Source organism: Columba livia, chromosome 1, assembly GCF_036013475.1.
Source record: "Columba livia isolate bColLiv1 breed racing homer chromosome 1, bColLiv1.pat.W.v2, whole genome shotgun sequence".
NCBI lineage: Eukaryota > Metazoa > Chordata > Aves > Columbiformes > Columbidae > Columba > Columba livia.
Window position 1 is genome coordinate 152,738,726 of NC_088602.1, and position 10,050 is coordinate 152,748,775.

Below are 10,050 nucleotides of genomic sequence, written 5' to 3' on the forward strand. Positions count from 1 at the left end.
TAGTGTCAGAGGGAACGCTGACTCAGAGCCCTTCTGTTATAGTCTTTAAAATACAACATTAATACAAATATCAGAAGCAAATCCACTTAGTGTTGTCACTGTGTCTAAAGTGAGCTTTTAGCTTAATTTTTTTATCATCAGCTCACCTGAACCAACCAGGCCCTGCACTCTGTGTTTCCTTCTGAAGAACAGAATCGAAAAGTTCATGTTGTCTTAACTCTGATAGCTCCCTTTGATTTGCCTTCCCTTGGCATCTTTCTGTGGTTGCTTAGGCTAAAAAAGCTTAATGATAAAGTCATAACATACATAGCAGAACATATCCTGAGGTCTGTTAGAAGTCTACAAAAGTCTGTTAGGGTTATTCTGTCCCTTTTGGCTTTCCTGCTTGCTGTTTAGGCTCTTTTTGTTCTGCGTGGCACAAGGGGGTCCTGGTCCATCACTGAGGCTGATGAAGACCATCAGAGGCCTCAAAGAGCTCTCCTGGCTGCTTCCCCCTTGAGGAGAGCCCACCTGCGCTGCCCAAGGCAAAATCAGAGCAGTACGTGCTAGTTCAACAGAATGTCCTTTTGTGTTTTTAGAGAAACAGCATAAAGAACAGGGGATGAGGCAGAAGGCAATAAGGAAACTCTAGGCAGTGCCGGCACGGGTACTGATCTCACAATCTGTGTGTTTCGTGAAGGGGAGTGGCTCCTCTGGGCAGGCTGCCATGGCAGCCTCATGTACCTGCGTACACAAGCAAGGGCTGGTGTACCAGGAAAATACGCTGCTGCATTGCTGCCTGGGTAGAGGGTTTGGGCACCTCCAGTCTACCTCAGCAGGAACCCTCTCACCGAGCTCTGTGTATGTTCCTCCACGGTGCTAGGATGCTCCCAGCTTCGTGAGATCAGCTGCTTCCAGTTTTTCTTCCTGTGACGGCCACTTAGGAGTTCTGCTGTCTGGAGAAAGCCAAATGCTGGAAACATTTTGCTGTCATATGACTGGACCTACTGTTGCGAGTGCAGGGCTTGCCAGAAAGCCAGAATTGCTCAGCGTGTGCCCTGAGCCGCTCCATCCAGCACTGGTGCTGGTGGCAGGATCGTCACCCTGGCGTGCTGGTGTCTTGCTTTTGTGGGGACCAGTCAGGTGTACAATGGGAGCAGAGCTAAATTATTGTAGTGGAGGTTGCGAGCCACATCTTGTTTTGTAGCATTGTAGCTTTTCGACTGTCTTGTCAGAGATGTGCCGGTTTTACAGCAGGGATAAGAGCACAGCCCCTGGGAAGGCTGCGGAGCGCGGCCCCAGGAGAGCTGGCAGCAGGGCCAGGCTGCCGCTGCTAGCAAAATAACTCTTCGAGTTGGCAAACCTCTCTTGTTTTTTTCCCAGGCTAAAGGCCACTGTGAGCAAGGTACAAGCCAAATGAATTATCTCACCAGGCCACAGGCAGCTGGCTGGCTGGCTACAAACTGCCCACCTTACGTGAGTGTTTGAGCACCTCACATCAATGTTTCCAGAGTTTGCCTTGCAGCGGGGAAGACGCCGTGCCCTTTTGCTTTCTACTGTGAGATTTGCAATGCAGGCAGGTGTTTTGTGACACCTGTGGCTGCTGCATGTTACCTGTGCACTTGACTACCCGACTTCAGTCCTGCAAACATGGAAACCTGTGTTTAGCCTGTCAAATTCCTGGAGATTAATCAGGCATATAAATGTTGGCTGGATCAGTAAATAGTTTTCTAGTTCTTTCAAGTTCATTTATGGTAACACATTGCTTATCTTTGTTTTTCTTTCACTTTTTAAAATCAGAACATTTAGTTCGAGGGTCACGTACAGCCATTATCTTTAAATACTCTGTAAACGTAAGTGCTGACAAGATCCTAAGTCAGCAAGCATCTGTCTTTGTGAAAACTGTGAAGCATGCAGACAACATGTACAGCAGACAGAGTCAATAGGACCTAATAATATACATCAGTTTTTCTTAGAGGAGACCAATGGTTCCTAACTAGTTTTTTACCCTCTCAAATCAAACCTGTGTGAAATAGCAAAAAGAAAAAAGCCCCAAGCAAAGCAGCAATGCATACCCATAGCTGGGAGTACATGAGTAATAACGAAATGGAAAATGTTCTCGTCAGCATTTAAACTAACTTATTTGCTTTGAAAGAAATCTATGACAAAAGTCTGCAGTGTTTTTCAGCCTTTGCCTGAGCAGAACTGATTGTGCGTACAGTACTTCAGAGCTCTTGTTACATTTGAATTACGCTGCGTCCTGGCGTTGCCAAGTGGAGCAATGTTCAGTACTGTTAGTATTGTTAAGTCTGAGTCCAGATCTCTTCTTTTTTACACTGTTGTACATTTGGATCAGTGCTGCTGGCATGCCTGGTTTCATCGCGTCGCAAGTTTGCTGTGAGGGGCTACTGGTGCTGTCATCTCCCCTTCAGCACTTCCCTGAGCGACACGTGCTTCTTGTTACGAGATGAGAGAGATTTGGGGGTTGCTGGGAAAGGACTAGTCCTTATCATTGTGGAGGAAAGGGCAAGTACAAGTCCTCAAAACCTAAACACTCACTAATCAGAAATCCAAGTAGTAAATCTTCATGGCTATTATTTTAAGCTAAGTTCATAATTTTTATGCAATCCCATGCATTTTAAGAGCCCCCAAGTCATGATTTTTGGACACGTTTACGGATGCAAATGCTAGTAAACAAAATACTAGTGTTCTGGGAGTAAGTCCAGGGATATATTGAGGAACAGCTGGTCTTGGCTTTTCGTGCATTGCCTCCATTATGTTGTCAAACCTGGAATGAATGAAACTACATAAAGTGTTTAATGCAGATACTCCTGAGCTCCATCCATCCTTTGTCTCTCTGTCATTTGCCTCTACTTGTGGATCCAGAAGCTGACTCCATGTTAGAACAAGGGCGAATTGCTTCATCTTTATTAATCTAAGTGAGAGGAAATTGTCACCTTTATGTAGGTGCTAAAAGGGTGTCTCCTATGAGAACATCGTCTAACTACACATACTGATTGCTTATGGATTGTTTTGTTTCATGTGTACAAATACTCTGCTCTTACAAATTTTTCAAATTATGTATACAAAAGCCTTCCCCAAGTGCTTAAATATTACTAGTATTTTATCTGTCAAAAATCACATTCTGATTAAAATTCAGTGTTAAAACCATACTTTTGCTCTTTGTCAGTCAATGCAAAATAATATAATTGGCTTATGTGGGTGTCTTTTTTGAATAACCTAACACACACTGCTTCCCTGTTGCTAATTGTATGAACAACTTCTGTTTACCATGTGCCTAATATGACAAAAGTTTCAATTAATGAAAATGGTTAGCACCCTGTTTTAAAATGCATATTTAAAAGGTGCTGTTTTGATGGACAGAGAGTTTTCCCTTTTTTACCTGGCTAGTATTTGCTGAAGCAGAATTCCAATTTTTCAGTGGAATGGTATGCGCAAGTTATGAAAGTCTCACCCAGTATGAATTCTATATTGCCACTGTAAAAGTACTGGCAAGTTTTAGTCAGCCTAAGTTTTCAAAAGTTAAGGTGTTAATTGAGCAGAGGTGGATAAATAAGCAGATTCGATAAGGACGTTTTTCATCATGAGGATGTGTCTCCTATTTCTGCAATCTGCGGGCACACTGCATACAAAAACAAGGCAGTGACTGCTGTTTGGCTTCATCACCAATATAAGGCAAAAGCATTACTATGTGTGGGAAGCTGTAATGGAAATCTCCATCAACAACAGAGGAAGAATTTACATCTGAAAAAGTGCATGAAAATGAAAAGAAATTAAAGCAAGGATACCATCTTCCCATGATACTGAGCAAATAAGAGCCTTGTGTGCAGAAAGGCCTCTCTTGAAATAAAGGTGTCGGGCTTCATAAGACGGACCGGTACCTGATGCAGAGGACCATCTCCTGAGACACCTGCCTTTTCTCATACGCAGTTTTGAGGCAAGGAGGGTTTTCTTTCAGGGCTGTAGATAAGGTTATCTTACACTGCTCAAGTACTAGTTTAGGCTTACCAGATGGTGCAAGTGTGTATTAAATACAAATGAGTGGGCATTAAACATATGCCTGAAGTGATGCTTTGTTTCAAAGAGGTACATGGCTGCACTGGCATCTCAGTGACATCTCAGTATAAAGGTCCTTTCTCTAGCGTTTTGCCACTTTTGTCTATTTTCATTTTTGCAATCCCTTCTTTGTTTGTAAAAGCTGATTTAGCTGTGTCTTACATATTAATTTATGCAGTGAGAGACATGGGAAAGACGTTACTCTGTTTGCATAGCATATTAAACGAAGAGAGTAAGATGCTTTTCTCCTCTGAAACAGAGCTTTGGGAGACTGTTATCAGCAACAGTAAATTGAAGGTTGGGTGACCTCAGAGGTAGGAAGCACTGTCTGGTATCATATATTTTATAAGACCTCTAATAAAAAGATATAATACAGTGTATATATCAACCTTTTGGGCACAGAAAGGATTCCAAACTGTTTCTGAAAATACAACGTAAGCATTTGTCCATTTGTTACTTTCAAGGACACCTACCTTGGATTGTTGCAGCAAATGCACAAAACACTAAGACAAGCATATTTTTCAAATGGAAGGGAGGAGAATTAAAGAAAATGTGCGCACAAATTTAGAATTATATTAATTAAAAGTCTCTGGGATCCTGTGTTTGTATCTGGAAAGGAAAAAAAGTGAGATAGTTACCTAACTGATTCTGAAGAAAAAAGACTTAGAAGGTCAGAATTTATATTCAGGTAAAGATCTCCATGGGGGGTTTCTTGTTTTCCTCTGCCTTTCCCAGGGAGGACTCTGATGTCTCAGATGTAACCATTTCTTGAAGGCTGCTAATTCACTCACCTTGGTCTAAACGTGCTGCAGATGTTGGAGCTGTATTTCACTGCCACTGATATGAATGCAGCTGTTTAAGGAGAATGATAAAATATACCTTCTAAATCAGCTCTGAGGTTGATACAGTGATCCTCACTCAGACAAGGGTCCCGTGAGCTCAGAGAATGCCTGGTTACACGGCCCCAAACTGAATCATCCTTAATGGCTCTGAAAGAATAATCTTGCAAAGAAGGTGGAATTAGCTGAGCTCCAGAGCAAATTCTTCAAAAGGTCTGTGTGCTAAAATGTAGATGTTTTTAGGAACAGACATGACATTGATGTGAACATACTAATGTTGAATTATGACTTATTTCTTCCACATGAACTTACCTTTGAAAGTTTTACTCCTGAACTCTATTTCTACCTTCTGATCAGCTAAGAATCATATACCCTGGACTAGTAGCTTTTGAAAACAAAGGGAATTTAATGGCTGTGCACAATAATTACATTCAAAAAGAATTATTGCAAAATTAATTACTATTTATTCTGTCGGAGATTTGTGAGTGGGATGTTTTGTAAAGCTCGTGTATCCACTTACAGAATATTCACATTTCACTGGTGCTTTTTGGGCCTCTACTTAGTGACATGCTTGCATTTCTCCCTAGATGAATAGTGGGTTCCTTGTTCCTTTCTTGCCAAGTGTTTTAGGGGATGCTGCAGTTTCATGGATGTCACTGATTTTGTCCCAATCCATGTCTGATTTGGCCCAATAATGAGAATTTTATTTGTGACTTCCATGAGAGCAGGAACAGATAGATGAATGAGAATCTTCTTGCCTTAGGAAGAAAAAAACCCCTTGGTCTTGGCAAATACTCTTTTTTCTTTAAAACAAGGAGTTTAAATGATATTTTTTAAAGTCAGCTTCCATGAACCATTATAAACCAACACGTTCAACTTTTTTTTAAATAGAAGGACCCATCATTTTTAAGGCTGGCTGGTAGTTGGTATCTGGCCCACCTGTGGGCTGCTCGCTACAGCGATGGGCTCAGGGTGAGGAAAGAACAGCAGCTCAGGGCTCAGACAAGTGTGGGGTTGGTGCCAAGAAGCTCCTACGGCGAGCGAGGGTCTCCCAGGCAGGCAGAAAAAGGAAAAGGTGGAAATTGTGTAGAAAGCTCTTCAACCACATTTTCTCTTTGCTAACGAGGCGGGGGGGACATGCTGCATGGGTTACAACAAGTCTGTGATGGGCAGAGCAGTTTGGCTGCTCTCTGTGTGCAGGGTCCCTGCACTGCTTCGTGTACAAGCTTGGTATTGCAAACAGAATTTGGTCTGTAGAATGGGTTTTTTAAAATCCTTTCAGAGACAATCTCTTTCAAAGTATTTTAACTACCTATTGATACAGCTGCCAGAAAGTGACATCTTACCATCGCTGTTGCTAACTAAATATTAGTATAGGGGATGTGGCATATTGATTCTTTGCTGTTTATTCTGCCCTGAAGAACAAAAATCATGAATGGCGTGGAGTGGGGAATTGATTCTTCAGTGTTTATCCTGGTACAAGGAACAAACCATCAACGGCTGAAGCGGGCAGGAGCCAGGCTCAAAGCAAACAAAAGGGGGTTCTTCAAATCACACATGGCTAAGAAGTGGAATACAGGATGGTTTGGATGCCAGGGGCTTACATGGGTTCAAGGGTGGGTAGGACAGGCCGCAGAAGACAAATGCATTAAAGGCTGCTAAATACAGAGCAACAGTGTCTGTCGAAGGAAGACGACTAACTGTGAATGCTGGAAGATGGGAGAGTTTGGCGGGGGAACATATCATATGGGTTTTGTCTGTTCTTTCAGCTGCTATCAGACAGAATCCTGAGAAAGGTGCATCTTTGCTTTGACCTGATACAGGGTTTTTTGGCACACTTGTTTTTTTTAAAATAGTAATCCTATCCCACTGTTTTCTACATTGGCTTATCTGTTATCTCACCCATCAGCTATTTCTTGTTTTTCTGTCTGCCAGCAAAGATGGAAATTCATTATGTGTTCAGATGATACTTTGCACAGTTGGGGCCAGACTGGTGTGACCATCAAGTGATGTCATAATACAAGCATTACTAAGAAATACTAGAGAAACAGAGGGGATTGTAGTTTTCTTTGTTTGTGAGGTTTTGTTTTGTTTTGTTTTCTTTTTGGTGGCCTATGGCTTTTGTTAGAATTGTCATTTGGCTTCTGTTCCCAAAACAAATTTGTTAACACTTTTTGTTAAGAATGCAATGTTTTTTCAGAAAATGTTTAAATCAATGAAGAGACCTTCTCTGTATACAAAATTCTGAAGCATTTCCCATTGCCATGTAGTGGGCATCTTAGGTGGCTGTAGGATCACAGTAGTTTTTGGTCTATTTTTTTTCCCCCTCTTTATTTTCAGGAAAATAATTTAAAATTTTGATACACTGGGCTTAGTTTACTGTCGCGGTTAAGACGGACAAACGACATGGACCAACTTCTTTCAAGATGAAAGTAATGGATGCCATTTATTGCTACAAGTGCATTTTTATACAATTCTACCAGTTCATGTGTCTTTTCACTATTGGTTACAAGTTACAGCACTAACATCTCATTGGTTAATTTTTCTATCATCCATGTTATTCTTCTATCCCCTTCTCTCTCACGGGTACATCTCTCCTCTCTCCGGATACTCCTTTACTCCCATCCTTCTCAAGGGTAAATCTTAACATCTCAAGGCTGATCTCTACTCTCATATTTTCTGTCAAGGATTCCACAGACCCGCTGCAGTTTCCCACAGTTTACTGACATGGAAAAGTAAACAACCCCCAGCTGACCCATGAATGCTTTTGTCCATGGTAGACTGGGACTTGGACTACTGGATTTTTCAAGCAGAGTAATCCTTGCAGGCTTACAGGGAAGCTGGGATGAAACTGGCTGACCTTTGGTGTCTAAATTATCACAACCACCATCTATGCAGTACTGTAATATTTGAACAAGTCAGTGAAAACTGCTAGCCCTGGTTGCTAGCTATAAAACCGCAGCACTGTAGCAAGACCGTGAAACTATCCAGCATAAAACATAATCCATGGTAGCCTGCAAACCCTGGAATTTGAACTTGAAACCACTGGAATTGAGAATGCACCATGAGCAAGGCAGTTGTGTTATTGAAGTCTGATAACTGACTTGCAGTGCAACTCTTACAGTGGGAAAGTTTCATCATGTTGTAAATTTGATTAGGAAAAAATGAATCTCCGGATGCTAACTACTGATGAAGAACTGACATTTTATTTTCAGGACACTTGTGGTTTTGAGAACATCCATGCCTGAAAGAATTCTTCAAAAGTAAGATGGTAATTAGCACTGTATTTTTTCTGTACTTGCATGAGATGAGATACAAACCTTTGGAAGCAAGCGTTTTGTTAGAAAAAATCAAGTGTGAATAAGGTTTCTATATGGATGCTTAGACAAAAAGAATTTGGGAAAGTACATATTCTTGTACAAATAAGGGCTGTTTCCTAATACTCAGAAGTAACTATGGGATTTAAAAATACTTCTCCATAGACCTGCGTACCACCTAGACAGACAGATTGTTTGGATTTCAGACACTCAGACTAGCAAAAATGCCCGAAAGAAGAAAATGACTGGAATTCCAGATTTGGATAATCCAGTTTACTAACCTGTTTTCCCAGCTGGGAGAATTTTAGATGGTTGATTTAGGGAAAAAAATAACAAAGTCCTTTCTCATTACACCTTCTGAAATACTTACAGAATCTCACATCCATACATCTCTCAATCTTCCTCAGAGGAGATGTAGCACACAGAGTGCATGACGGCAGACACCAAGAGCAGGGAACATGCTGCTCTGAGGGCTCCATTCCTTTAATGCAAAGCATTTGCTTAATCAACTTGCTTGTGAAACTGAACTTTGCTGTCAGTGATTTTCAGTAATAAAGTGAAATGCTCGGTTTGTATAGAACACAGGTGAAGTTGAAACTAAAGCGGGTCTTCTCATTTGAAATAGGATGCACCTGCAATACAGCTGCCAAAAGAGAAAGTTTGCCTCAGGGCCTTTCTTTTAAAATGTTCAGAGGGGCTGACTCATTACAATCCCAGACAGTATATAGTGGAGTATATCACATTCCCTTTGCCCTAAGTCCCCTGGAACTGCTACTAGCTGCAGCTTTGGATGGGTGTGCTGGACGTTTCTTGCCTTATTGAACTCAGTGCAGCCCTTAGTTTGTGCACACAGGGGGCTCAGCTTGTGTATGATACACTGAACTTTGTAAGACGAGTGACAGTGCTTGGAAGGAAGTGACAGCATCCTTCTGTTACCTGTACTGCTACTACAGGTTTCTCAGTCAGTTCTTCTCCCTGTGGCCAGGGTCACGGTGCCATGTAAAGTCATCTCCAGAGGTTTTTTGCCTCCCAGCTGCCTCTTCTAATATGTGAGGAGATGGCTCCGTTTCTGTGCTCACCACAACTGCTTCCTCCCAGGTAAATTATATATTAAAACCACGTTCACAGATTATTCCACACTGTGGCAAGTCTATGATCAGTGTGTGTTGCTGGAATTTTTCGTTTGGTTTTGTGTTAGAAAACCATATAGGATCTTAAGCATCTTGTTTTTCCACCTTGCTTCCCTGCACCCTTTCTTCCTTCTTAACTCTGCTGTTAAAAATTCACTTTGGGCTGATGCTTGGCACTTGAAAGCTCAGCCTGAGGATTTATTTTTCTATCTGCGATTTTCAGAAAATTTGCTATCAAAAAGATGTGGCTGTGAACCTTTGTGAGACTTTTCTTCTGAAGCAAAATGCACATAGTCACGCTGCCTGTGTGTGGAGGGGGCGGGTGGTGGTGCAGGAGTTTTGTGGCCATGCATGTGTGCCTGTCAGCCCTCCCTTATTACATTTTGAGCTGATTATTCAGGTTCAGGCAATTTATCAGGAAGGTATAGACAAATACCCTGAAAATATTCACTTTCTACAAATGTCATCAAAACAGGTGGCTAGACAGAGGTTGGAGATCCTACAAATGCCCACCTTGCTCCGAGGTGTGCTTCACTGCTGGTTAGACATCTGTGAGCCCATGCAGGTGTGCCTCCACAGGCCATAAATCCATAGGAGACTGGACATTATTGACTCTGCCACTTATGGAGCTGCTTGTTTTTAATATGTGCTTTTTGGGAAGTCTGTAGTAGAACTGTGATGTCTGTCTTACCCTTCTCCAAACAGATT